Source organism: Aricia agestis, chromosome 10 (assembly GCF_905147365.1).
Source record: "Aricia agestis chromosome 10, ilAriAges1.1, whole genome shotgun sequence".
Taxonomy (NCBI): Eukaryota; Metazoa; Arthropoda; class Insecta; order Lepidoptera; family Lycaenidae; genus Aricia; species Aricia agestis.
In genome coordinates, this window is record NC_056415.1 from 12,587,963 (window position 1) to 12,613,970 (window position 26,008).

The window sequence follows — 26,008 nt, forward strand, 5'->3', positions numbered from 1 at the left end:
TTGATTTTTTTTTAAATATATTTTTCATCGGTCGAAAGTACCCAAATTTGAGGTTTTTCGAACCTTTAAAAATTCATATCTTTAAAAATATTAACTTTATCGTAAAAAGTCATAGGACTTTTTTTATTGGTATTTCAATAAAGAATATAAAAAAAATTGTTCGGTTGAAAAATAACAATTCCTTGCAATTGTTTAAACAATGTTTGTTTAAACAATATTGCACCGGGTTGCGCCCTGGCAACATGCATTTATATCATCAGGAGGGCAATTTGAAGAGGATCGCATAAAAAAATTGAGGTGGAATAGTTTTCGGTACTCATGCGCCGACTCGTGCTAGTCTAACTAGGGTAAAGCTAAAGCTTGATTTAAAAAAATCTATGGCCGCTTCTAAAAAAATACTCTATACTTATTACCTTTCTTGAAATTCCTACTTCAAACCCTATTTCTTATAAAATATAGACTAGATGACGTCCGCAACTCCGTTGCGCCAAAATTCGTTATCACGCGGGAAGAGTACATTTTTAAGGATAAAAATATCCTATGTCCCGGGTCTTAAAGTTTCTCCATTCCAAATTCCAGCAAAATCAGTTCAGCGGTTTGAGTCCCTAACGAGACAGACAGACACACTTTCGCATTTATAATATTAGTATGTATATGGATATCTGACAGAATGTTTTATACAACCTAGTCTACGAGCAGACATAAGCGCATTCGCAGACGTATGCATTTTACGTATTCCAATGATGGATCGTTGGTCAGACACCGCGTCGGGGGAATGAGTAATCAATGAACCTCTGGAACAGGTTGTTTGCGGTCGCAGCCGGAGGATGTCTAGGCACGGTCGAGCGGACCACAAAGATGCCGGCCTTCCTGTACCGACAACCGAGTGTGGGTCCAGGGAACACATTACACACTACGCGTCACGACACGCTCGTTATGGGAACAATGACGCTAAGTAATTGCATCGCAACTAGCTACTGTCGCATCGTGGACTGCAAATTAGATGGTATATTTTGCGCAAGGAGCCCTTGGCCTTCCAAGGGAAGATACGACGTTAGTATCCTTATATCAATTGGCTGCTAATTTCTGAATAAATGATCTATTAAGGGTTTTGTCAATTTTATGGACAGTAGTTTATCTGTTCAACAGTTTCGTTGATTGGTTAATGTTTTGGCGTTATGCCATTCAGAAACGCTATAATATATAAACGCTAAAAACGCTATGTATAAACTCTTGCCATAAAACCTCAAAACCGGGAACTTCTCTTTCGAAAAGCTCGTTCAAATTAGGTGGTCGCTTAATCCATAAAAACCGCCCGACGTACAACAAACACTGTATTCAGAATAATAACTTATCTCGATTAAAAGCCATAGCACGCCATAGGTATTTACAGCTGCCGTTGCAGTAAGTTAGTATAATCTAGTTCAGCCTTTCCCAAAGTGGGCGCCCCTTGTGGGCGCTGAAGGTCTAAAGGGTGTGGGACCCATAAAAAAAATATGGGGGCATTGTGTAGAAGCTTGGGGGGTGATCTGTAATTTCATTTCATCTGGATGCATACAAATTGTAACAAGTGGTGGGCGCTAAAACATTTTTTTTTTCAAAGTGGGCAGTAGACAAAATAAGTTTGGGAACCCGGAACCCCTGCTCTAGATTGTAGAGTCTACAATATAGAATAGGAAAAAAGTGAACAAGAATTCCGCCAAAATTATTTGATACCTTGTTTCGTAAATAGCGTGTCTTGGCTGACAGACGATGATCAGACCCATTCAGGGGTCACGTACGAGGACTTAAATTATAAATCAAAGTTGGACGACGCCAAATTGCACCAAAACCGATTGTACGGTAAACTTCATGGTTACCTTCTAAATTATAAAGGCAGTGGCGGATTCACAAAGCAGTAGATTGTATTTTGTATTGACGTGTAGATTTTTCAGATTTTCTCTTTTTCCTGATGCGATATTCTTAAAGTAGATAATGATAAAATTTGTTTAAAGAGCGGTTAGATTGTTCATGTAGAGACGTTAAAGTATGTATATATTCGTGTAGTCACGTTCGTTCGGTCACGATTTATAAAGCTCTGCAATCTGCTTAAAGATCGCCACCGCCAAAATCCTACAGGTGATTCACAATTATTCACAACTCTCAGACATGTGGAACAAGGCGCGAGGAGGAGAGCTTTAATTATTTTATTGCCGCCTCTTAAAATTTGCCGCCCTAGGCTTACTTAGCCTGCTGGTTAATCCGCCACTGCACAGACGTGTGTAATTGTTATTCGCTTTACATTCAACTGAGCAATGCTGGTGGAGAAGGTCTGTCTTATTCATTCATTCGAATTTATTCGTGATGCGGTTGCGACTCGAGAGAACGGCAAGCGAATGCAACGTCTATTCCTAAGCTAAATATATTCCACAAACGCTGTAGAGAACATCCTTCGAGTTTAGAGTTTAGACACAGTAAATAGCATACCTATACCTAACCTAACCCAACGCTGTAAAAACAAAGAAAATGGAAAATGTGTTAAACCAAAAATTCCGTAACCATTTCGTAGCAGTAACAAAACATTCCGAATAATTAGGTAAAAGCTTTAAAATTATGATATATTCCGTAATCAAAGTACAGTTTTATCACCTACTAAAAACACATAAACCATAGATACGCAGAAAGCTCTCTAAATACCATTTCATTAGATTTCATTAGTGTTAACGATGTAAAGTGCGTTATCATCACGTTCGTATACAAGACAGTGAAGAAACGAGCAATAAAAATCCCAATAAAACTCTTGAATCTCATTACCGAAGCAATTAAGTAGAACAAACACGTCTATCATGCGATACATCGGACCTACAACAAGGGAGAAGCTCCAAGCCTTGTGTCCACCGGGCGACGTTTCACACAATCAAAAGCCGACTGAGCTTTTGATTATTATCTTACATATAAAATTCTCGTGTCACAATGTTAGGTTTTTTTTTTTATATATGAAAGAAGGGGGCAAACGAGCAAACGGGTCACATGGTGGAAAGCAACTTCCGTCGCCCATGGACACTCGCAGCATCAGAAGAGCTGCAGGTTCATTGCCGGCCTTTTAAGAGGGAATAGGGTAATAGGGGAGGGTAGGAATGGGAAGGGAAGGGAATAGGGGAGGATAGGGAAGGGAATTGGGCCTCCGGTAAACTCACTCACTCGGCGAAACACAGCGCAAGCGCTGTTTCACGCCGGTTTTCTGTGAGAACGTGGTATTTCCTCCGGTCGAGCCGGCCCATTCGTGCCGAAGCATGGCTCTCCCACGTAGTTACCGTACCCCTCCGAAACGGCTTTACTGATTTTTACCAAATTTTATATGCATATTCAGTAGGTCTGAGAATCGGCTACTGGCTACTTTTTTATATTGATGAGTGCATTTGTTGAATAAATAATAGTAAATTATTACAACTCGAGACTGATGGCGATCATTTTTTGTGCGACGGGATAGCGATGGACGTTGTCATGGTGACATACATATTTAGTCACTTCTATAAAATATGGGCGAAAATCGAAATGCTTTATACGGCAAAACAACGTTTGCCGGGACAGCTAGAAATTTATAAACTACTATAGTAGTCCAGTGGTATTGTGTAGTTTTTGTCGATTTTGTATGACTCTAGCAATTTACTGCACATTCAAAATAAGTGTTGATTTTGACATTGTTTTGATCAAACGTGGAAATTGGTCCATCAGATTAGTCAAGGATATTACGGTCTGATCAAAAGGTTCAATTTTAAAAGGTTCAAGGAAGTTTGGGAAGGGTTTGGTCGTCCCAAATCGTCCAGCATGTGATGATGATCAAATTCGACCGACGATCTATCTGCATCTTTGGCCAAACATTGATCGTCGGCAGACGCTCGACGCTAGTCTAAATAAAAAAGTTTGAAGCCATCATCCAATATGGACTTTTGCCTCCTATTTCCAACAAGTTAATTTTCATAATACATATGTATTAGAAGATACGGAATTAATAATAGTATTTTAAAAAGATAAAACCGACTTCAAAATTGTGCGTACCTAATTAAGAATTAAAATTCCGTATCTCAAAAACTACTGAACCAATTTTGATGAAACTTGCAGTATTCCCTTAGTGGATACTTGGACCTTAATCCTTATACAGCAAAAAAAGAATTACTCAAATCAGCCTTGTAGTTCCGGAGATATACGAACACAAACATGCACACATACAATATACATACATACACTTTTGAAATTTGGCACATTTGTTCAGACACTGATGTAGACTAACATAATTATACAAAAACTGGGCAGTTCTGCAAATATTACATACTGTATACATACGCGTCGAATTGATAACCTCCTTTTTTTAAGTCGTTTAAAAACATGCATGTTGGGCGCTACGTTCCAGTGTATACGAGGCTTCATCTTTCTTCCGACATCTACGGATTGACAGCGGGAGAAGATTGATTTACTGCTGTTATTTATGCACCCGCGTATGACATAACATCCTTGATAACAAATTTCGCCTGACTCAGACCTTTGACAGCGGATGCTACTGGCATTGATTTTGTACTTAACTTGAATGAGATGGAGCGATAACGGTTAACAAATAAGTATATTTTGAAGTAATTTATTCGTAAGTAAGTACTTACAATTTTGCGAGAGGCAATCTATGTTCTATAACAATATTTATTCATTTTGATTTGGTTGAAATCTAGGATGGAGTTACTTCGAATCCTGAGAAAGGACATACCTACCATATTCATATGTTTTAGAAATAAGAACTTAATGTTTTAATCACGTAAGAATATTACTTCCGGTCCGATAAATGATTTTTGTTCAACGAAGTTGCAAGCTACATCCATTAAGGCATAAGTGCAAGAAATTACATACCAAATGCATAATACCTGTTATTACAGGTCATTAGGCTCGCATTTACGCCGTTGACAGATGCAAAACAGACAATTAACATACAGAAACAGATATAAATAATCCCAAGACTAGTGATTATTTAAACAAGGTCACAGGATCAAAGTCATGGCCTTAATTTTTTTTTCTTATTTCTTATTCTCCATATCAGACAAAGCTATTTCTGAAAGCTTCTTTAACTTTTGTTGGTCCTTCGAGCCAGATTTATCTAAGAATTGGAAATGTAAAACATGTACACAAAAACACAAAACATCAGTAGCGATTTCCACAACATCAAAATATCTTAGAATGTATTTTGTGCGTAAGGCCCTACGATTGCGACTTATCACGTGAACATAAAGTTTTCTGCTAATATTTGCTGCGCCGCAAATAACACCTGTCGCATATTTTATATGCTTTTAACATCGCACATCACAAGAGGTTTCACGCCCCAGACAGCCTTGACCGGCTTACATCCTCAATACTTCTTAGGAATAGCACTTACTTCTACTTTGTCTCTACTCTTGAGGTACGCCGACATTGTAAGAAACCTAATGGTCAAACATTGGTGTATTCATATCCATACTAATAGTATAAATGCGAAAGTGTGACTGTCTGTCTATCTGTCTATCTGCTACCTCTTCACCCCCAAACTGCTGAACGGATTTTACGAAATTATATATTATATAGAGATACTTTCGAGTCCCGGGAAAGGACAAAAGACGTTTTATCCCGGAAAAATGTACGGTTCCCGCGCGATAAACGAATTTTGGCGCAACGGAGTTTCCCCATACAAAAGTGAAAAAAATTTTTGGTCTTTCAGCGCTGCTACTTTCACAGTGAACTCTCTACAAGGAACACGTACACACCCTAAAGTATTATCACTTATTTTTGTTACACCCTGTATATATATATTTTTTTTTTATGAAATAAGGGGGCAATCGAGCAAACGGGTCACCTGATGGAAAGCAACTTCCGTCGCACATGGACACTCGCAGCATCAGAAGAGCTGCAGGTGCGTTGCCGGCCTTTTAAGAGGGAATAGGGTAATAGGGGAGGGTAGGGAAGGGAAGGAATAGGGGAGGGTAGGAAGGGAATAGGGTAGGGGATTGGGCCTCCGGTAAACTCACTCACTCGGCGAAACACAACGCTGTTTCACGCCGGTTTTCTGTGAGAACGTGGTATTTCTCCGGTCGAGCCAGCCCGTTCGTGCCGAAGCATGGCTCTCCCACGTATAAAATATTCCAAATTTTATCACTTTTTGAAATCAATCGTCCTAATACTGAAAAAAAAAATCAATTGGACGTAACGATTTTTGTTGTAATGCAGTTTAAGGAGTTTATAAATATTTTTAAATAATCTTCCAACAATTAGTACCTACTCAATATAAAAAAAAACGTCCGAAACCGTTAGAGAAAGTAAAGAAATTAGCGGCCTTAAATGCAACGATAAGAGACTATAGAATGACTCTACGTTATTGATGAGCCAAAATTTGCTTAATTGCAGGTAATAATGTTATATGATGTTGATTGAAATCATTTTAAACATTACCGCTATACAAATCAAGAGTTTTGTTAACCGTTATATTTTACCTAATTATTATTTTTAATCATTAAACATCATCAACAGAAACTTACAGATCGCTGTTTTGAGATTTTTTCTTTGATTTGTTTTGGATGTTGAACTAGCATATTATTTTTTTATGTTAATAATTATGTGACTATTTATTTTCCTCGTAAAATAGAATAAAAAAATATGAATGAATGAATGACTGTAAAAATTATGGTATCGATAATGATTTTCCAAATATTGTGCAGTTGTCGGAGCAACTCCTAGATAAATTAGACTTTCGCTCCTGTAGTTAACATTCCAAGATAAATTGGAAACGACATTTTGATAAACATTTCAATGGTATTTAATAGAATAAATTATTGTTATTGAATACATTACTCAGAGCAACTGCGCTTAGTATACATGTTTGTTGCAAATTATGTCATGTACTTTAATAATGAACTACGATAGATAATGATACTTTTGCTTTTATTTGATTGGATTATTTAGTTTGGATTGTAAAAAAGCAACGGACAAAAGAATATCTTGACTATAATAATTCAAATCCTGAGTATAAAACGAGCAAATTTAAGGATGATGTAACCAACTGAGGTTTAACTACGTAGAAATAGTCAGTGATCGTATCGATAACAATAAACGACAATATTAATTCTTATTTATTGCTCGTTATGCAAATGAAAACTATAAGGTGCAGATATAAACCACAAGGAATGTTATCCTTAAGTGACGTCATCCGACTCGACAAACATGAACTGGACCAAGCATTTGCAAAATCTAAACTGCAACCTGATACTACAAATGACTTCGCTGATATCGCTTAATCTGTGCAGATTGCATAATCTACTTGTTATCACGCTACTACTACCAGCGGAGAAACTTAATTTATTGAAGACACAACCAATGTACTATCAGAGAAGTTGATTCCTATGCAAATCGGGACCCTAAGTAGTTTGGTTGCGTTACGTCAAACCCAGCTGACAGATCACAATTAACATTGAATTGACATATTCGGCCAAATAACGTTGGTCTATCAATTGCATAGGAATCAACTTCCTCGATGGTACATTAGATGTCAGCTTAACGCGATGAAAAAATTTGTTAAATACTAGCATAGAGTTCACCGTCACATTTTTATGTTAAGTCCTATGTATTTATTATCAAAAACTAAAAATATAATTAGTGAATAATGTGCAAAAGCGAAAAATTGCTGTAAAAATCATTGAAAGAAAATCAATTTTATAGACACACTGATGAGGTGACAGGTTGGTAAAAGTTGGCGTGGCGACAAAGCGTCGTAAAATGGAGATGCAATTTGCATTAACACGTTTTCTAATTTAAACATAACAACAGTAACACATATAAATAATAAAAAATTTCTTTAAAGTACGATTTTAGTTATGTTGTTTTTTTGCTACAAGGTGTTGCATGGGTTAATTTATGTGATGATAATTTAACCTAATAACTTATTGAAAAGATCAGAAATACCAGAACACAGAATAATAATTCTAAAGCATAGACTATAGAGTAAGTTATCAAGCTCCTGATTCTGATCGTTGCAATGTAACTGTACTATAAATTGTGTATCCAGTATCCAATACAATAAATCACACCGATACAAACTAGAAACGTTTCGACCCGGGCTTTCTAGATCATAATGTAACCTTAGATTTTAGAACGCTAGCGGTGATAAAGGCGACTGCCCTAATAGGACAATGACATGTCTACGCAGTTTAACTAGCATTTAACATAATTGATTTATCGTTTTATCATTTGAGTATATTGGATAGTGAAACGCGAGCGGGCAATATATCAACCATTAACGTTATTCGCATCCCAAACTGTCCGCCCCGCTGCCTAATTGGTACGTAAAAGCTGCACGATTCAAACGATAAGATTGGAGATGCTGTGATTGTAACGTTTGTCCAATTAATATCATTAGAAATATAACTTGCTTTATTTAATCACTTAATTAGCCATCGAGATCCTATTTATCTTGGACTAGCCTTAATATTACTTTTGTATTTAAAAACCAATTGCTTTTACTATAAATAGATTATTATATTTGCTAAAACATTACTAATAAAATAAGTAATCTATAAACATAATTACAAATACGTTGCTGCTTTAAAGTCACCGAGACATTGTATCACGTATCGATTACCTATAATTTTAATGTCCATAAAAAGAGACCTTCAATCGAGCCTGATTTAGTGGCTTATGCGTTTGACCTCGGGGCAGCTGAGGCAGTAAAGCAGTATAAACAAAGGCGGTCGTTTCCGACAGACGAGACGAGTGGTGACCACCCGGCGGGGCGAGCTCGTCAGGCGAACACAGAACCTGTCCGGAGGGACGCCCGCGCACTGAAATTAGCGAGACTGATTGCGATGACGCTACTGTATTTTTGCCAGTTTGTAGGGACTTGTGGAGTCTTAACAAGTCACTTTCATCGCCTATAATTTGGTATCTTTTTAAAGTGTATGTCGTATACTAGATACCTTTGTACACCTATTTCATAAACAACTTATGTTTCTACTATTTGTAACTGAGGTCTGAGGCTTATGTCATTAATTAATTTATTATTATCATAACTGCATACAATTATAGGCTATGATTAGCTTTAATAGTTACTATTTATAAATATGTTAACAAATGTGGCCAGGGACTATAGGTTTTTCCATATACATACCACATATTTGTGATTACTTCGGTATATGTGGCATATTATTTTCCCTTGGGTAAAGGAAAATTTTATCAGGTTGGTTGCTCTGTGAACCACAGGTTTTTAAAATTGTGGTTATTACTCATTGCGTTAATGATAACGCATAGCAACGCCAGACAGGCTATGAATATACGAGAATACCAGGCTCCTGTTGCGTAGTTTAAATTTATAGCAAAATAAATTGTTTAACAACCCAAAGTAAACAATACAGAATCAAACATTGCTGTAAATTGTAAGCATAACCTGTAAGCAAATAAATATAACAAAGATTTTATACCTCTAACTTGCAATACCTCTAAAACCAGCATGCCCTTGGTAATAACAAGAGTCAGACCAAATAAGATATGACATGTGCAGTCGGCATGACCGCCATCAGGGGAGTGGTGTATGTGCCAGGTAAATAAATATCCCTACATGGAGTATCATAAATATACTTAACTCGTCACATTCTTTAATAACTTGAGGTTATTTTTAAATGCCATTAAAATAGACGGTGATCTCATGTATGATCCATTCAGATATTTCACCTCGGAGTTTCAGTAAGAGTGATCCTTACGTGGTCTTCAAAAGATCCTGCTAGAGGCAAAATAGGTCTGAACGGACTGTAGATCTGTCTACTTGATTCACGATTCGATGCATCACAATAAGCGTAAAACCAAACAAAATAAAATGTTGCAATTGGGTGCTCTGTGCGTTGATTCACAATTCCCATTCGGCTCAGATGCAAAAAGCCACTGCGCGTTGTGCGATTATTATTGTTTGTCAAATGAGACTAAGCTTTGATCAATACCATGGTGAATTTTTAAATCCAAATCGATAACCACTGTAAATTAGTCACATGGTAAGTATCATGTGCGGTGATTCTTTTCAACCGGTGTTTGTGTCAACCATTTTTAAGCGATAACCTTCAAATTAGAGTATTTTATATTTGTTTTAATTATATAACATGGCGATAAAAATAGGTACTTGAGTTGATGATACTATAAAATACCTATCCGTTGACTTTGCGAGTGGGTAATGTTTGTCCCTGCTATCAACTATTTGTCAAAGTAAATATGTGACGAAATTTCTAGAGAGAAGATGAGTGTTTGTTGAAAAATAGCCTTACGAGTTACACAGTTGCGGTTAATATGCTGTGCCAATTGCTATTAATATGTTACATTTTATTTATTTCGATCTAAAGGACTTTGAGGAGGCTTTTGATCTATCATGAGGCTATCAGTGGGTAGCGTCTAGGACTAGAGTTCTACCAATAAAACAAACTCTATTTTTGGCATCAATGCGACCTTCATCAATTTGTTAACATCCATCTACATTTCGAAACAGGAAAGGGATTAGATGAAGCAACCGCAAAAGTCAAGGCTCTTCTATGGCGCCAAAATGTTGAATTTATCAAAATATTGAGAATTGTGTAAGAGCTTCTCTATTTTTTGGTCATTATTTATCGAATAGATTCCGACAGTTGAACCCGCTGGCAAAAGATCGACTCTACCTTGGGAAATTTTTATCTGATTAATCATCATTACGTCATTGCTACTGTATGCTGAACACTTAATGGCGAAACTTATGTACCTATCGATAGTAGAAAGTTAAATAAGTAGCAGACAGTCCATATTTAATACGATGGATAAAAGCTTTTTAAATATAGAGCTCGCCGGCTAGTTACAAGTTGCATTTCACGGCAAAAAGATTTCTTATTTCACTATTAGCATCTAATCAAGGGACTCATTTAGTATAATCCAATAGACGATTTATAGAGTTGGAACTTTCTCACGCGCGCCAGATCCAGCAACCGTTTATGGTCGCTACTTAGATCGTGGCCTATGATCGTTCCCTTTGAAGATAATATTTATGGCGCTCGTAATAAATGTAATTACTGAAGTCGATTTCGTACTATGACATACGATGTCCATTTCGAATTGAAGTGGGTCAAAAATGTTTATCATCTCGATTCTTGATATCCGCCGCATCAAAGTCGATGAGGTATCAAAATTAATAAGCGGGAGCCCTACTTACGAAACGGTTACGAATTTGCTTATGAACATTGAACATAACTGAGCACTTTCAAGAAAAAAATTAAAAGAAATCTTTTTGGATGAGAAATTATGCTGCGAGAAAACCAGTCGTAAAACTATTAAAATAAGAAACTTCAGCATGGTTAAAACCTTTCAATATGAATATTCTGCTATAAAACAATTCTTCAAAATAATAAATAACAATGGAAGAATCATAAGTAATATATTATCTAAGCTAATATTAATTTTGAAATTCATACGAAAAGCAAGAATAAAGATGTGGACATTTCACAGTCAGAGACGAGCAGTTCAATTGATCAATAACTAGGAAGCGAAAGTGAAACGCGGAGAGGAAAACGTCTGAAAAGGCTTCAGACGTGGGGCGCCCCGCCCGCCCGTATGCGCGTACGCACGAGCGTCGCGACGCAGCGCGCGCCGCGCACGCCAGACCGCTCGCGGATGCTGCGGCGCACGCACCTGTCGCGCTGCCCGCGCCCGCCGCGATACATCGCACCAGTGAAATGATTAACAGTGAATGTTCAGTGACAGTGACTGCAAATAGATAGAGTAATTGCGTCTACGCTCCCCGACCTATCCCTAAGTGAGTATTTTATCAATCCGATACTCTATAGTCTAAATATAATTCATATCCTTACCACGAGAACGTTTAATTTGCAATATACAAGGAAAATTGATTTATTTAGGACAAGACATAATAGCAACAAGTAAAATTAATGTAACAAAAAACAATATAAGAATTTTTGCAGACAAAAATCCGGCTAAAAACATGAAACATTTTTATTTTTTAGGATAAACGTGTTTTATATTATGTGCAATTCTAAAGCTAACACAACCATAAAACTCTGTTTACGAACTAATAAAGATTAATGTTAAGTGAAATTACATACTGAAGACCTGCCTGTTTTTAAATAACGATAATTCGTATATTTTACACAATATTTACATAGGATTGCGCGAACAATAAACGCGACAGTGTCTCCAAATTCCAATGTAGAGACAAGAGTAACTAACTTTCGCAATTTTTGCCATCAAATATAGGTAAGCATAATTTAAATTAAGCAAGACAATTCGTAGATAAAATCTTTTAAGTCAATTTGTCTAGTCAGTTTGTCAGAAACTACTAACAACGTGTGGAAAGTAGTATAATTAATAGTATGAAATAGGTATAATACCACGGTAGTCGGTACTTTCGATCGGTCACAGAACTTTGCACTGAATATTTCAATTATTTTTAGCCTAAACATTTAATTTACATACAAAGATTTTACGATTCTCGATTTGATATAAATTTTTAAAACTACTTAAACACGTTTTGCCGGTTTTGGTACAAATAATATATAAATAACTAAAACATGTAACTAAAACGATACTAACCTTGATGACAAAATGCAAATTGTCAATAAATAAATAATATCATAATATTATAATTATACTTCCTTAAACTCCAAAAACATATCAATATGTTTTAATTCAGGGGCCTAAACGGTATCATAAACATTGTTTAAACATATTTTAGGAAAACAACATGTGGACTTTTTACCTTGTTAACATCTACTTTCTTCTATTAGTCCAATCAATATACTGACAATAATGAAGAAAGTTGCCCTTTTCTGTCCTACTGTCACTATTGTGTGTACATGGACCTTTTAAAACAGGATTCATCAGCCTTTAAAGTCTTTAACGTGCTTCTAATTAAAGAATAACGGTCTTACCCTAGTCTTACCACAAATGTCCTAAACATCTATTGAACAGTCAACAGTTGTTTTGAGACCATTTTGTACTGATTTCTTTTCTAATCAACTGTTCAAGAGACGTTTAAATATTTTGTAGTAAGACCGTAACTCTTTAGAATGTACATTTAAATTTTAATGTTACTTTTAAGTTTATTCCTAGATTTCATATTTATTAAAATCTAGTTATTTCTCAACAATTTAACGATTCTTAAAACTAATCTATGTATTGTATTTTGTAGACCACAAGTTGTGCCGGTTTTATGATTGTTTGGAATCATTTACTTCACTCTCTATCATTGAAATATCTATTGTTCGCAACGAATAACGACAAGTTAAAATTGAAACCATGTACCTCCACTCATAACATGGCATGGTAACCAGTGCGTCATATAATTACAAAAGCAAAATTATTATTTTTTAACAAAAAATTAAAACCGACTTCCAAGGTAAAAACAAAAGTAATATTCTTAAACATAATCTAAAAAGAATCAAATAATTCTTATTCCTTATTATAGTGCCGTCTTCAGACTTCGCCTAAACCTCAACTATTTCTGTACTCAATCTTCATGCTTTTGAAGTCGCTACCAGCCTGGAAAAGTTCTGAGATCCTTGACATAGAACTTACGCTAAGGTAAGCTGTACCGACTTCAAAAGCGTGAATGAGGTTTAGGCGAAGTCTGAAGACGGCACTATAATAAGGAATAAGAATTATTTGATTCTTTTTAGATTATGTTTAAGAATATTACTTTTGTTTTTACCTTGGAAGTCGGTTTGAATTTTTTGTTAAAAAATAATAATTTCACCCTTTTAAGTTACCTATGAAACCACAAGGCTATATTACTTATAGCTCGTTGTCTTAGAGTTGTGCATAATATTATTACTAGCGGTCGCCCGCGGCTCCGCCTGCGTGGATGTCGGTTACGGCTGCAAAAAGCCTATCCAGGAAAGACTCGGTCAGCAAAATGATTCCCAGGTCAATTCACAGACTCCAACACTGACATCGACGACGCGGTCGCAGTCATTATCCGAAGGGATGCATATAGTGGACACTGCACAGATTGTCTTCCTCCCGCACACGCACCCCCGCTTGGTGACGCCCACTATCATTATATTTTAATTTTGCCATAATTTCAAAACTAAACGTCCAATTTTTATCATTTAAAGACCAAATGTTATCTACATAAACTGTACTCAGTGATGAAATAATTTATTTTCATAAGGATTAATAGCATAAGTAAAATAAACGCGTTTAAATGTAGTCAAAGAAAAATCAAGATTTTTAAATAAAAAAATGGTTATTGTGCCTCACTCGACATAGATAAGTATAGTGTGTCGCGGACTTTTTTGTAGATATTTATAAGATCTATAATTACTTCTAATATTTATGGTTCTATCTTTTATAGTTTCGGCAGCGTACGCAAAATAAGTAACTTTTCTGGTTGATTTTACACCTGGCGTCCCACAGTGATTTAGAAATCCCCAAAATCGGACATGACTAAGTAAATGCAATGAGTCGATACCTCCTCCTTTTTGGAAGTCGGTCAACAAATACAAAACAGTTATACAGGCCACAAGGTGTAACAAAACTAAGTGACAATACTTTAGGGTATGTACGTGTTCCTTATAAAGAGTTCACTGTGAAAGTGGCAGCGCTGAAAGAGCAATTTTTTTTTTTCGCTTATGTATGGGCAAGCGCCCATACAACAGGTAGCAAACATAAATCTTTAAAAAATTAAAGATTTCCCAGTTATTGTAAACATAGCATAGACAAGATATAAATAATCGGCCAAGTGCGAGTCGGACTCGCGCATGACGGGTTCCGTACTTTCGCTGTATACGTCGTATACCGGATACAGCGAAAGTAGACAAAAACATGTTTTTTGTAGGGGAGCCCTCTTAAATATTTACTTTATTTTATTTTATTATTAAAGTACAAATATCATTAAGGCCCTGTATTCCCAGAAACGGACGATTTTCAAGATTTAAAAGTGACAGTAGACACAAAAATATAGTAATTAAAATTCTAATCACACATCTAATCTAACACAGTGGAATTTTTATTCCATTACACAATATCATGAACTTCACTCGATAGAAAAAATCCCAAAGTTACCTCTTCTTTTAACGAAATTGCCATAATATGTCCAAATTATTTGGAATTTTCAGATAATTTTTGCACTGAATTAAAGACAAAGAATATATCTAGGGCGTTTCGTTTTTTTGACTCGATTTAATTGATGTATAAAAAAACACGACGATCAAAAAACTAAAATAGTAGGCGCAAAGGTTCGGCTGGTACGCTTTCGGTCACACACTTTGCGCCTGCTATTATTATTACTAAGGTGAACTCGCGAAGGACGGCACGAAGAAGCAAGCCTTAATTATCACTATTATATTATTACCCCCCCTTAAACACCTCACGTAATTTGTGGACGCCCCCTTAGTAACCGTTTTTACCCTTTGGGTACGGAACCCTAAAAATGATACGAATAACAGCGCAAAATTCTTAAATCAGTGTATGAGCAATTTGGAAAAAAAAACATCACTCGTGTAATTCTCTCGCGTTTAGCGTAGGTGCTAGGAAAATTGTTATATATTTTAATTTATTATTTTTTTTTAATCCTATTGCAGCTGTTGCAAATTTTATTTCAAGCATATACACTGCCAATAAAGTCACCTTTTACACAGCGAACAAGACACTTACGGCGTTGAAACCGTAATTCACTGTCCGCGCGGAGAATTTACGAGTCAAAAACAGAATAATAACCGGGATCATTAAAATATTAGATAGACTGATGCGTTCGCGGTAGAATTACTACTTTGACCGAGTTTGACAAGTAGATCAGTGGATGAATATAGACTGTGACCCGCGCCATGGATCCCACACACTATGATCGCAAATCAATTGATACTGTGATCATCATAGAACAGAGCGTGCCAAATTGCAGACTTCATACTGTCTACCCACCTACAATTAGCGACACCCATTGTCTTAGAGAAGAAAGTGCTCAGCTCTTCCAAGGAGAAGAACCGACTTCTAGAGTACATTCTCTACATCAGTTTAAAGGTTGCCTAAGCAAACCTATAACCGACCTTATGGGTATTATATATATAACCATAAATTCGAATTGACAATGTTAATTGAGCAGAATCTACATTTGTAGCAAAGTAGCATCAATATTCAAATACCTTTAAAACATTTACCGTTTACTATGCAGTAGCCAATGTAAAATAATAATAGGCGATGGTAAATATAATATAAAACATTATATTTACCATCCTTTATTCGATAGTAATGACTTGAGGGATAGTAAAATGCGACACCTTTGCGACACGCTGGTTTATAACTACCGGGTGGTGTTTAAAGTGATAAACTCAACAAGGAGCGCCGTTAATAACATAATTATTTAAAATTGCTACCGTATTATAAACTATTACAATTTCTACAAAGTTAAAGCAGCTTAGCCTCTACCTAACAAATGGGTATCCATGAGCACACGAGTGTAAAACGTGAAGATTGCAACTGTATCTGTGTTCCCGGAGCACGTCCGAACTCCGACGGTTGAAGAAATTGCATTCATAATCAATTACATTCCAGCCTTGCACCCGTTTTGCTTCCCATAAACGCTTTACATAAGTCCGTTCTGAGGAGCATTACCTTTCACGAGACCTTATGCCTAGGATATAAGAATCAATCTCACAGTAGGTTCGAGGCAAAATAGCTTTGAATACGACTCAACGTATAATCGCATTACTGCATACGCCAGCTGTTTATTACCCGGAACGATTGTAATTCGGTTTTGTCCTTCACTTGTTACGAAGACGTAGTAACGAGAGATCGCATAATTTTCGTGTTAACCTTAGGAATTAGAATGATGCAAGCATGGAATTATAGTAATTAATATGTGGTACTTAAGTGTTTGCCGCCTGCAAGAGCGTCAATAAAAGAATGTAATATAATCTTCGAGTTGAGGAAAAGGCTCTATTCAAAAACACAATGCGCCTCGGATTCGACTTGGTATCCATACTATTGCATTCGAGTCGAAATCATTTCGAAACGTTTGTGAATACGCGCGTACAAATACTGTGGAAGCAGTTTATTAGTTTCCGAGGTATGCACGACAACGTAGCGCACACACTCAGGTGCTGGCTCCCGCGTGCCACAAGTGCCTTGTATTTGCCCACCACAAACAATGCTCCCGACACTTCGTCTGGACAGATAATGTCCCGACAAAAAACAACACTTTTGGGGAGGTATCCAAACAAATACTAAGCTACTGGATATGGTGTGTACTCGTTCATTTTGTCACGCTAACAGAGTTGTGTCGTGATCCTTTAAGTTTTTTTTTTAAAATTTCTTGCACCGTCGCCTGATGCTCCTCATGCCGGATTTTTACATGCACGATCTAAAGTCTAGTCTATAATATCTACTCTAGGTATTCAAAACATTTTTGGGATACTAATTTGGATACTGATCTTCCTCTGAGATTTGGGATACGTTGTGTGCTACTCCTACATATTTTAGGTTACATCTATCATCTAATGGGCATACATCACACATATTATTATGGTCTGCCATTATTCGTGTGAAGAAGAAACATTGTTATCTTAACCTCCTTCCTTTACACGTAAATCAATTGCAAGATGAGGAGAAAGTGTTATTACGTCACAGCTACCTTCGGAAAAACTAACAAACGCAGAAATTATGTTTTGAAAATTCCTATTATGACTATCGATCAAGACATTACCGACCATAGGGCATTATCATATATGTAAGTTATTGACTACTCCAATCAAATATATCATCGTTAGTGTTATTATGTTTGGCATTTATATAAAAAAAACAAATTTTAAACTAAAGTTTTATGTTTTATTTTAAACATAAGCAAATTTTAAAAAGAAATAATTTATGGCTGACTGATTTATGAATCACATTCACATAGCTACATATTATAATAAATAGGTTCTATGCCAGTGACTGTAGAAGTAGAACCTTAAAGCGCCATCACATTTTCTTTGCTTGTCATAAAATTTAAGACTGACCTAATGTAGTCATTAACATACTGATTTCTTTAGTTAAGGTGGCAGTTTTAATATGTTAAAACATAAACATGTCAGTAGGATTATTAGGCAATAAAATCATTTAAATATCAAACGATGTTAATAATATTATTATTTATAGATTAGTTCTAATTGAATGACTGTAAAATGTAAATGGAGCAAGGTCTATTAAATACACGTATGCTAATATTTTGCAGTAGGTACCTACTGTGATTGTTAATACAACTGTCTAGTGTCTACAAAGGCTGCATTGAAGATAACTTTTTACAATTAAATAATGCAACGGTGTACTTATATTGCAAAAAAATAATAACCGTAGCTTACACTTGAACATAAGGATACTAAAAATTAAATATCTAAAAGAAGCCGTAATTGATTTTAACAGCAAACGTAAAACCGTTATTAATAATAAATATGTAGAAACCGTACCGCTGAACATACATATAGTATCACACACAGCAATAAACTATACATTTTTAGCATCGTTCGCAAATATTAGCATAACCCAAGTGGTGCTTCTTATGAATCATAAATTGCGGCGCATATCTTCGCCGAATCTAATTGACGGGCGCGGCCGAATTTGCACTTAAGCCTTACTTAAGCGATACAAAATCATATGCGTAAATCGTTGGGACATTATTTAATATAATTATGTAAATAAGGTAATTTACATGTAGAGCGATAAAACTCGTTTCGGAACCAGAGATTAAAAGACTTATGGAAATCGTAGCAACGCGAAAATTGCACCGACATAATGAGACGGGGCTTAAGCAGACAGATTGGATTGAATATATTCTCGAGAAACAATTTCAGCACCTCTAGTTATAGGCTAGTTAGCCTTACACGCTCGTTCACCGCATAGTCGGCTCGTTTAAACAATTACACACCACGGATAAACTTAAACGCTGCATATCTTGAAAACAAATACTAGAAATTTATTTTAGCTAAGAAAACCCACGAACTAGGAAGTAAAAGTGAGTCGGGTCCTCTTAAACATATGGTAATTTCGAAGATAATAATTAAAGCATTCACGAGTGTGTCTTTGTTCACCTCCATTGTGTCAAGAAGCCCAGAAACGGTACTCACTTAAGCGTATTCACTTTTATCTTTAAGGTTCGTTGTTTTAAAAGGTGCATAACAAAGGTGGTACATTAAAAAAGACATTGAACCTGACACACGGTGACCCTGCAGCACGCCAGACAAAGCTGAGTGATTCAGCTGACGCTAAATTCCTGTGGTTAAAATCTACCGTGTCATTACAAGCCTACGACACACCCCACATTATCTATTGTAATTTGCAATATGCTAGCATAATTCCAAGTACCTAATCTATTATAATACCTAAGAAAGCGAAAATATACTGAATTGAAATTAGCACTAAGAAGTTATGCTTACACTCCCAAAATATTGGTATGGCATTGAACCTTAAAAAAACTTATTTCTGCACATTACATTAAAAATAGAATAACCAAAAGCCAAAAAAAAAGAAATGAAACTTAAAGAATCATAAAATTTCATAACACAAAAAGCATCGCATATAAAAACTAAAACCGATACCGAACCATTCCAATTTTATTGAAGACTAAAAATATTATGAAAATAGTTAACTTTCAGGATAGTCGTAATTCATGTCAGTCTCAATCTAAGAAAACATGTCGAATCATTTTAATATTTGGAACAGGAAGGTGTTTACTTTTAAGAGCATGCCGTAAAGCTCAATGGGATCTTTTTTAAGTTTATACTTATATTATATGTAACTCTGCGATATTCTATACGAGGGCTAATACATTATGCAGTTATATTTGATATGCGATAACTAAACTGGGCAGTGTTTTTTTTTTCTACACGGTGGCGACACAGCAATACATAACTGTATGATAGATTGGGTGAGGATGCCTCATCTCTTTTTACAATTGCACATCATAAAGATCTTAATCCACGATCACATTGATTTGAAATTGAATGAAGTCATCTTATAAGCTGCGAATCTTTTGGTTTGACCTCTGGAATAGGTTAGTTGAATAGCTACTCGCCTACCTGGCAAGATTTTAAGTAATTATTAAGACATCATCCAAAACTCTGAACATGGTATTATCAAACAAAAAGTGCGTGGAACGCAATTACGCGCACGTTATTATACTCGGGTGGGTCCACAAGGTTTTTTGATATTTATAAAATAGTTACGATACATGATAATATTATAATAAATACAACAAAAGAACTCGACGCGGCGCGAGACATTGGAAATAGGGTGGAGTCACGCAAGGAAGTGAGTTCTACCGTTAAGGAAGTAGTTAGCAGAAGGATTGAAGTTGACTTTATAAAAGATCTAGTGATATAAAATGTGTTTAGTAAGAACATCAATCAAAAAAGTAAAGACCGCATTTCGATTATTAGTTATGACAAGGAATCACAAAAATCCACGAGTTATCTTCCCTTTTTGTCAGCATTCAATCGACGGACCATATTTTAAAAGCTTATACAATCCATTAGACTTTGTTTTAGTACGATGCTGTAAATGTCAGATTAGTAAAAACAAAAAAGGGTGGCGCTTTTAAAATTCATAAGAGCTTTAGAGTCGAAAATATTATTGGAGGCAGAGGCGTGCGTTCTCTGAATTCCTGTCTTGGAATATTTATTATCCGCTAAGTGATTGTTAATTCGTGTATTTTTTGCTAGAATACTTAATGTCCATTATGTGGACGTAAATCAAACGAATGATATCCATTAATAAAAAATAAATTCGCAATAAAATATTTGAAATAGCACGTCATTATTTAAATGATTTATGTAATTTAAAGTTTTAGCTTATAATATGGACTATGTTTTAAATTCCACAATCAACTTTGACCGAAATTCTCTCTAGCGTCTTGCACGTGTCTCGTTAAATATGTATTTTCTTTTTACCGGGTTAAACGCGGCAAAACGAGTCGAACGAGAGTTTTAATGAAATTGTAGTGGATGTTGTAATGGTAAGAAAAGGTCAGTTTATCTTTGGCACTACAGTCAGACCGGCCACTGGTCAGTCGGCCGGCAACCGCCGCCGCGCAGTCTGTCGTATTCGTTTAACCCACTTACGCCCTATGCACTTAACATCACAATTAGCTTACGTTTTGCTCCTTCACTGTTTGCAATTTAATAGCGAATGCCTACGTAATTGAAAAGTTCCAGGAAAGCACTCGTGCATTTCTCAACCACCGTTTCGTTTATTTATTGCTACATACAAACAAAACGCATTTGTGTTTTGTAAAGGACGACACGACCTAAGCCAAGTTGATAAGGCTATAGAAGCATTCCTGTCGGAGATATCAGCAAGGTTTATTGCTGCTATTACAAGTGCAAACAACTCGACGCGTCACCGACAACACGCAATGCAATGCATTTGGTGCATCCTAGTAAATTGCAGATAAATTCGAATGCGAGTTTTATAAGGGTAGATAAAATCTATGGACGCGAGTTAAGCCTTTCACACCCGACAGCAAAAATAATATTCAAAACTTAGGATATGGATTGTGGATACTTTCTATTGTAAAGATATTATGGCCCCCGTGATATTAATACTAGTGTCTAGTAAATAGTCTATAGACTATTTACTAGACACTAGGATGGTTAGTATATCCCTATACCCCTAGTATACCCATCCTACCTGTAGAAACTGTTGAACATAAATAAATAATAATTACAAAAGATAATAATTCCTATTGGAATAAATTGGCAACAGTGAGTCATGTTTGCAAAAGCTCACAATCAGAGTCTCGACGGGCGGCGACATTCCACGGAACACGCTGCAGGTAACAGACTCGCCGTATCTTACTATGGAAATTACTTTTATATCCTACTTGTATTACTAGGCATAGCTAGGTGACTTTAGTAGCTGTTAGACATTGAATAAAAAGATAGGCAAAAAGGAATAAAGGAATCTCTATTTAAGTGGTTCAAAAATTTTTACACAAATCGCGATTGAACCGTAAAAGGCCTGTAACATAAAATATATCGATTGAATGCCGTAAAATATATCGAAGATTTTTAAATTGCAATCAATATAATCCATGAATAATTTAATTGTAAAGAAATAACACAAGTACTTATAAAACTAATTCCTAAAGAGTTTCACTCGACCGAATCATATCGATAGATGAACTTTCATACATTAGGATGAGGATATGATATTTTTATGGCTGGCTTTTAACTCCGTCTCGGTGACCTCGACCGATCAGCATTAGGACTATTAGAGGTTTAATAGGAAAGCTTTTAATGCTATTAGGCTATAGTTATGGTAATACGGCGTGATAAAAGTTTTTTTATGAAATCGGCCACACTAATTTAATATCTCCGACCTCCAGATCTAAATGTGGGACGGATAGGACAGATTATCAATCTGATGCCGCGTAGGCTACAGTATTTAGTAATGAATGATCGTTAAATAGAAAATATTAATCATATTTATCCCATTAATATAAGGTGTTTAGATTTGTACACTAAACTGTTATTGGTTACCAGTGACATCACATTAGTCAATGAAATGTGTTGGCGTGAGTTGCACTAACAATACGATGAGTTTATCTGTTTTGGGGAATCAAAATTAACCCAGCTAAATTAATTTTATCCCAGCAACAGACTAAAGCCAATTTGAGAAGTGAGAACATGATGAGTTTATAGCTTCTAAAACATTGCCAAATTACAAATAAATAATGTTAAACCTTCCCAGCCGTAATTAAAATCACATAAAAGTAAATCACTATTTTATAAATATAAATCAGTAACGAAATCAAAAATTTTACTGAACCCTGATGTTAATGAAGATTTATTTGCTTCGTAACCCTAACTAGGAACTACCACATAAAAAGTGTTCTGTGCAGCTTAAGTGGAACAGTCTGTTAAGGATTGTGGCCGGCAGCATCCGGATTGACCGACTTAGAGCTGATTTAAATAGCTCGTGTCCATTGTTGACGAAACAATCAATCATGATGATGATGCTAATGAAAAAACCAAGCGTCCAACGCGAGAACAGCACGTGGTAATTTGTTTTACGACGCGTAGTTTGGATGTAAAAGCTTTAAAACAAACAAACAAAATACTCAATTTCACATTTTCATATTGACAGACTCACGCAAAGTATTACAAAGTAATTTACTTTTTATGGTCTCACCAATTTGTCAGCGTGAAACATGTGAAAAGGACTTTCGACTACAAAGCGTCGTATCGTCCATTCAGACATTTTAATTTGAAAACGGTAGCCGCATGACTCAGCGATGTAGACGCGGTTAATTTTCTTCCGTACAAAGTGTCTTCGTCCCTTGAAATAAATTGATTCGAAATGTGGGAACAGGTCAGCCACGTAGACAAAGAAGAATCTCCTGCGTAGAGTGGAAGCTTACAAATAAACGTGATCTCACCAGGAAGCACGATACAATAGGACGAGGGAAGAACGCGGAGGCCAATGACTCAAGTGAAAACAAACTTATTTGAGTTAGAAAGACTTTAAATAATCTCATTAGGAATAAAGTTTTATTTCCTGTTCGATGTCTCCTAAACTTTTATTTTTACACACAAACCTTTCAAATTATTACTTGTGACGTTAATTCAACGGAACACAACACCGTGGCGGGTTCTAAACATATGTGACAGCCTATTAACCTTTACATGTATAAATGCACCACACAATACGCATAAAAGCTTTTGAAATCAATATTGTGAGCCACACAAACAAACATGAGGAAACACTATATTATGAATATTGTTTCGTATTCGTAGATTCAATACTTGATATGCAGGAAGATATTCACCTCGATATCAATATCAAGACACCATTGGCAATTCATGTAGGTCTTGAAATCTGCGTCCAATAATACTTTTATTACATGTCATTACTCATTAGCCATTTGAATATAGACAGGCGCAGTTTAATTACAGCTTAATAAAACAAAAAGTCCGCCACCTGGAAGTGGGCAGTGGGCCCCAGATCTTGGCGCACCACCAGCCCCACTGAACTTTGACAAGCCGCCGCTACAAATCGCCATTAGATATACCACAACCCACACTTCGACCAGACAAAACGATCCGACGATTTATTGTATACTTATATTCAATTAATTGATACTTTTCACCCACACGTTTAAGCTATTCTCTAATTAATGAGATAAAAATATCAGAACTTAATAAAAGACTAGAAAGTAGAGATACAGCTAGACTATTTCCTTCGATCGCGGATTCTTGAAAATCTATTGTTATTCTATTGTTGTCGGTCACCGGTGTCCTTATGGGGCTTGATAAATTAAGCCGTGATGTCTTCTTAGCGTAATGTTTTAACATCAATGTTACCATACAATCGTTCCATCATATTTTTAGTATATTTTAAAGCAATTAATATTCGCTACGTCCATGCAAATTAATTTAACATTGACGCATTAAACGTGAAGTTTAAAAACTTGTCCTTGTATCGACAGCAGGCATACTGGCATTGCAAGTTTTAATACATTTAGGTCATTGACCTATGTGAAGTTAGCAACCGAGTTCAAGGTAAATGATTTTTATATATGTCATTCGATTGTACCCGGAGTGTACCCGATTGTACCGCAATTAAAATCGTTTGTACCTCAATAGGGTAGAAATGGGGGGGGTGGTAAAATTTGCTTAGCAACCGACATAAAGATACCGGAATTTTAATGATGCCATCTGGAAGAGTATCGTTTGTACCGGATTGTACCCGTTTTTAAAGTTATTTTTTTTTTTTGATTTTACGAAAAAAAAAACAAAAAAAAATTTTTTCCCTAAAAATAAGGCTTTGTACGGAGTAGAAGGAAAGAAAGTATATAAAGCAGTTCAAATGTGTAAAAGAAGTTATTTTTTGAGGTAGATTCGTTCGGTCTTGACGAATTTTCCAATATCTTACTATAAAAGTCGGAGTTATATTTTGCAGTTTTTTTGTCGTTTGTACCTCGCCAAAACAGAAAGATTATAAAAAAAGGTACTATTCACTTTAAATTCACACAAAATTTTTTGAGACAACAACGACAGAAATTCGATCGGTCTTGACGAATTTTCGAATATCTTACTATAAAACTCGGAGTCAAATTTTGCAACTTTTGTCGTTTGTACCTCGCCAAAACAGAAAAATTATTAAAGAAGATACTATTCACTTCATATTTACACAAAAAAATTTGAGGTACAAACGATTTTTCATATAGTAACAACGTCAGAGATTCGATCGGTCTTGACGAATTTTCGAATATCTTACTATAAAACTCGGAGTCAAATTTTGCAAATTTTATCGTTTGTACCTCGCCAAAACCGAAAGATTATAAAAGAAGATACTATTCACTTCATATTTAAACAAAAAAATTTGAGGTACAAACGATTTTTCATATAGTAACAACGTCAGAGATTCGATCGGTCTTGAAGAATTTTCGAATATCTTACTATAAAACTCGGAGTCATATTTTGCAACTTTTATCGTTTGTACCTCGCCAAAACCGAAAGATTATAAAAGAAGATACTATTCACTTCATATTTAAACAAAAAAATTTGAGGTACAAACGATTTTTCATATAGTAACAACGTCAGAGATTCGATCGGTCTTGAAGAATTTTCGAATATCTTACTATAAAACTCGGAGTCAAATTTTGCAACTTTTATCGTTTGTACCTCGCCAAAGCCGAAAGATTATAAAAGAAGATACTATTCACTTCATATTTACACAAAAAAATTTGAGGTACAAACGATTTTTCATATAGTAACAACGTCAGAGATTCGATCGGTCGTGACGAATTTTCGAATATCTTACTATAAAACTCGGAGTCAAATTTTGCAACTTTTATCGTTTGTACCTCGCCAAAACCGAAAGGTTATAAAAGAAGATATTATTCACTTCATACTTATATAAAAATTTTTGAGGTGCAAACGATTTTACATATAGTAACAACGTCAGAGATTCGATCGGTCGTGACGAATTTTCGAATATCTTACTATAAAACTCGGAGTCATATTTTGCAACTTTT

General features: G+C 35.7%; 2 protein-coding genes across 2 annotated transcripts in view; one reads left to right on the forward strand and one right to left on the reverse strand.

Annotated features, from left to right (window-relative positions):
- LOC121730955 overlaps positions 1 to 26,008 on the reverse strand; it is a 77,330-nt gene that overhangs the window by 22,974 nt on the left and 28,348 nt on the right. The window lies entirely within an intron of this gene.
- LOC121730956 overlaps positions 11,631 to 26,008 on the forward strand; it is a 39,263-nt gene continuing 24,885 nt past the window's right edge. Inside the window, exon 1 of the mRNA XM_042120200.1 lies at positions 11,631 to 11,797. The gene's annotated coding sequence lies outside the window, so the exon portion shown is untranslated. The remainder of the gene's footprint in view (positions 11,798 to 26,008) is intronic.